The sequence below is a fragment of the Penaeus vannamei genome, chromosome 3, assembly GCF_042767895.1.
Source record: "Penaeus vannamei isolate JL-2024 chromosome 3, ASM4276789v1, whole genome shotgun sequence".
Taxonomy (NCBI): Eukaryota; Metazoa; Arthropoda; class Malacostraca; order Decapoda; family Penaeidae; genus Penaeus; species Penaeus vannamei.
In genome coordinates, this window is record NC_091551.1 from 30,567,574 (window position 1) to 30,572,573 (window position 5,000).

Sequence of the window (5,000 nt, forward strand, 5' to 3'; positions counted from 1 at the left end):
GATTACAAAGATAAAGTATAAATACAATTTAAAAACTAAAATTAACAAAAATAATCCTGAGAATATAAGCTTTCATATGGTCTAAAAATTTATCTAAAAAGTGGCATTAAATTCTAAAACATACAGTTGGATAGAAGACAGGAGAATTGAAGACATCAATCATCACTGATAAATGCAATTTTATAATTCTTAAAAAGTTCTAGTCCTAAGTATGCCAAAATTAACAGCAGTTCACTGTGACTTTTACAGTCCAATGTTTAAATGCCCAAAATTAGACTGAGCTGTGGATAACATCAGACACCTAAACTATTTTCAGTATAGTTTTACTTTCACTCTGCCATATAGTGCTAGGTTAACTTTGCATGCAATGGACAGAAATACAAAAAATAAGGTACTTTTCATCTATGTCATTTCTTTTACAAGTTGTTAATGATAAAGTTAATGATAAATAGATTGCAACTAATGTCGTGTGGAGAGTAGGTCAAAGGAGTTCAGTAGGGGGTCTGGGGGTATTAACCATTAACCAAACCATTAGCAGTACAAATTAGAAATTAGTAGCACTCAGAGAGCAGAGAGTGCAAACCACTACAAAGGCAATAATGAATCCTTTAAAAAGTTCTTGCATCCAGATCAGAATCTGGATCAACAAAATTTAATGGCAACTAAGTTGGACACACCTCTGGTGAAAATTTCGTAAAATTCTGTCCTTAACTTTTTGAATTATCCTGATAACCAATTAACAAACAAACTAACCAATGCTACCCAAAACAACCTCCTTGGCAGAAGTAATAACACCAAGAAAGACACAAATGCAAAACCAGACAAAACACAAAAACAACTAAAGGTTACCACACTTCACAAGTTAATATAAACTCCAGAAATACAAGTCAATACCAAAATACACCTCAAAGCTATGTAGAAGCATATCCGTAACTCAAAATATTACACCAGGATAGAATATCCAAAACACAGAAAGAAACACTATGATCTTAAAAAGTTACATCAAAGCAAAATAAACAAACAAACAAACAAAACATCAAATAATACAAACAAAAACATACAAATCCAGAACAATCAACATAACACTAACATTACCCACTTCCATCACCCAAACCCACTACTCACACCCTTTACCCACTCCCATCACCCATACCTTTCACCTATACTTTCTGACCACACCAAAAAACAAAACAAAAAAACAATTAAAGAAATGAAGAAAATCTAAACTGGGTGATTACCACAAAAAATATAATGAAAGCAGTCTAATCTAATAAACAATACAAAATCAGAATTTTTTTTTAGAAATAACTATGGAAACAATCAAAGATTTCACCCCAATTCTAAAACAAATAGCCTATTTGATAAGTGAATAGAATAATAATATGGGATGCCCACTCAACCAAAAAAAAAAAAAAAAAAAAAAAACATATAAATAAATAATCTGTCATATAAGGAAAACTTTGGATTACTCACTTTACTTTTAAATCAAATAACTATGAAATAATTAGGAAAAATAGACAAAATTAAGCTGATGGAGGACTTATGATAGGGATAAGAAATTATATTTCTATTAGTAATATCAATAAAATCATAATTATAATATTTACCTAAGAAATAACTGTTGATGTTGATAGCATTAGTAAAAAAAAAAAAAAAAAAAAAAAAGTTTTCCTGCTGTTTCAATTAAAGTCGAGGTCACAAAATCTACTAATCAACTACATTGTAGGAGTACCATCTATGTAAAGAAATATTCAACAAAAAATACTAAAGTGAACACAGCATTTTACTGTCGGCATTGGGTTAATAAAAGACTCTGGGGAAAATTTAAATGTTGATAATAAAAAATAAAAAGATACATTACAAACCTTGGTGGAACAAAAAAAGAAACAAAATCATAAAGCAGAGAAACAAAGCTTATAATAAATGGAAGAAAAGACCAAGCACACAGAATAGACTAAAAAAAAAAAAAAAAATTATTAGCAGAAGCTAAACAATTCATCAAAAGAGAGAAAAGTGAATCATGGGAAAGCTTTTGTGCTTCCCTAAATTTAAAACTCCTTCCAAAATATGTGGAATTTCATAAAAAAAAAAAAAAAAAAAAAGGTAAATCAACATTCAAATATCAAAAAACTAAAATTATTTAATGAACAATCTGAAAATATAAAGGTGCTGTCACACTATCACTTTTTCCTTCAATTTTTTGGCAATTTTATTTAACATAAATACAAAAATTCTCGAATATAACTTGATTTGACAAAATACATTACAAAAATCAATATAACTCTACGGATGGTACTGCCATATTTGAAATTCCACAGACTAAAGTTTAAAAACTACAGGAACTCAACCCACCTTTCGGCAAACTCTTCAGGTATTCGCACATTCCAAATCCCCCAAAAAACATATTGACCAATAAAACAGCCTAATATCATAATTAAAGTTGCTGTGGCTGGTCGTGTCCTTCAGGCACTGTCTAAGGGGAGGGTTGATGGGGGGCAGAGCCCCCGCAACACCCCATGGGACACATTCTCTTCACCATTGTATGAATGGCAAGATACAGCTACGTTCACACTGTAAAATAATAAACCAAATATTTTTATATTTGGAAACATCCAACCTTTGCTGGCTTCTTTCTACAGACTGGATTGCTTCGATCTTAATCACTTTTATTGGCATTTGAAGCTCTTGATCGGCCCAGATATTCAACTGGGATGGTTACTAAAGTCTAATTCTTTTTCGTTGCCACTGTATAAGTCTTAAAAATAACCTAGAATCAACACAACATTGGAAACCCAACATTTCTCACCAACGTTCTGTCACTGAATGGCTGGGCAAATGAAAGTGTGAAACATACAATGCACAGATAATTCTAAATCAGGGTATAGATCAATCTTAAAACATGTAAATGAAGTACAATAACATTAATAAAATACTTTAAGAGCATAAATGTGTAACGGCACACTGATAATTAGCCAAATATCGTTTTGACAAGTGCGTACTAACACATGAACTACTTCAGATATCGCAGTAACGAGTTTAGCGGTCAGTGTTTTGTTTCTTGGCAAGGTAAACAAGTAGGACATAGAATTTGATCGGTGATAGCAAGGTATATTTTCATCATTTAGCAGTGACTATGAGGCTGCCGCAGCTTAAACTATGTTCTATCCTTTTCTATTTCTTCTGCTCTATAAGATAGCGGTGACCATTTCCCTCTATCACCGCACGTTGCTCTCTTTAGCTTTTACCCAAACGACATAATACTTCCTCCTTCAAAATACCAAAATTACCAAAAAATATATAAAGACAGATCAATAATAAAAAACTAAACTGTTATTTTACCATTTATGACAATCAGGATATTTTTCCAATTATGATAATCACAATTTCCCACACAATATTTTTATCATCAGCTATTTGTGTGTGATGTGAATGAATCTGATTATTTCTGTCGTAATCACAGCTAACAATCTTGCTGTATTAAGTCCTGAAAGCTGGGGAGGATATCAAGTATATCAGGGAAATAAATTTTTTTGTTTGGTTAGGTTGGTTTCAAGGTCAGGATGTTCCAGGAATTCCCATACGGTTATTCAAATTTTGGCACATCAGTCCATAGAATTTTGAAGATAATGGGCAAGTATGTAGAGTTTCTTGAGCCAATTTCAAGTGTTTTGTTGTCCTGGTTTTACACATTTTCATTCTCAATTCTAATAATTTCAGCCTGGTTTACTCTGTAAGTTCCCTGATATACTTCATACCCTCCCCTGCAATCAGGACTATCAAATCATGATTGCTGATGGAGAAATGGTACTTTGATCTCCTCAATGATTTATTTCCACATGAAACAATGCCAAGAATCCTTGAAATCCTTAGATTTCCTGAAAAAAATAACATAAATTTCTTTTTTCGGCTTAGTCTAGGAGAGGGTGTATTGCTCTCGGTAACAATTAGCTTTGTCTGGGAATGGCATTTCGTCTGTCAAACATGAACAGAAGATTTCTGTACTGAATACATAAACTGAAAATAAAATCTCTTCACAAAAGCATAGTAATACATGAACTAGTTGACAGATCAAGGTAATGAGTTATGCAGTCACAGTAATATTTTCTTTCTTATCAACATGGAAAGAGCCTTAGGAAAAAATGGGCCAACCTTCTCTCTTCTCTGTCATGCCTCTCCTTTATTTTTAATATGTGGCATAGATGAAAAGTGCCTCAGTTTACATTGAAGTATCCATTCCATACTATTTTTTCCTTTTTTTTTCACTGAACCCCTAATCTAATGAAAATTATTATATTAAAAGATAATAATCCACAACCATATGGAAGACCACAGAACAGAAAAAAACTGATGTTTGCATTACAAGACTACTGTGAAAACACACAAGACTACAGAACACTTGTATAAATAAAAAATTGAATCAGATCCAATGTACCTATGGTGTAATAAACAAAAAACACCAGAACATTAATTCTTATAAAGCCCAAATTTTATCTTACACAAAACAACTTGAGAAAATCACCAATGCTAACATACTAAATCCTGGGTTAAGATTTACAAAAGGAGGGAATAAATGGCCCGTATTCTTATGGGCAATGAAAAACTACAGATTAATAAATATAAATTGCATAAACGAACCGATAATAGAATATCAACGGAAATGTATTCCCCAAAACGTCGCGTTGCGGCTAGTCCACTCGCTGTTGACGCGGCCAAGTCAACACGTGACCTAATGTTTACAAATTTCTCCTGCAGTTTCCCCACCTACTCTACTGCCAGGGATGACTGCTTTTCTGGAGGAGCATTTCTGTCGTTCTCTAAACATCAGATGATAAAGAAAACGGACGTAAATAATAAAATTGGACCATAAACTATCATAAACGGCTGAATATTATATGATAGTTACAGTGCGCAGGATCACTCTAGTAATTATAATACTCTCTGCGGTACTTTCTTGTTTAATGCACTGCATAAAACAATATTACTAAGCTAATATTGTAACA

General features: G+C 32.5%; 2 protein-coding genes across 14 annotated transcripts in view; both read right to left on the reverse strand.

Annotated features, from left to right (window-relative positions):
• The window catches only part of APC7 (anaphase-promoting complex subunit 7), a 625,451-nt gene that overhangs the window by 357,259 nt on the left and 263,192 nt on the right, over positions 1-5,000 (reverse strand). The gene's annotated exons all lie outside the window — the stretch shown is intronic.
• The window catches only part of Mvl (solute carrier family member malvolio), a 187,213-nt gene that overhangs the window by 181,596 nt on the left and 617 nt on the right, over positions 1-5,000 (reverse strand). For 5 of the 13 annotated variants that reach the window (XR_011399860.1, XR_011399862.1, XM_070144192.1 and 2 more), the window contains exon 1: positions 4,636-4,786. The exons of 1 other annotated variant lie outside the window; for it this stretch is intronic. The gene's annotated coding sequence lies outside the window, so the exon portion shown is untranslated. Of the gene's footprint in view, positions 1-2,352; positions 2,459-4,635; positions 4,787-5,000 lie in introns of those variants that run through there. 7 more of the 13 variants (XR_011399861.1, XM_070144172.1, XM_070144207.1 and 4 more) reach the window with 4 other exon arrangements.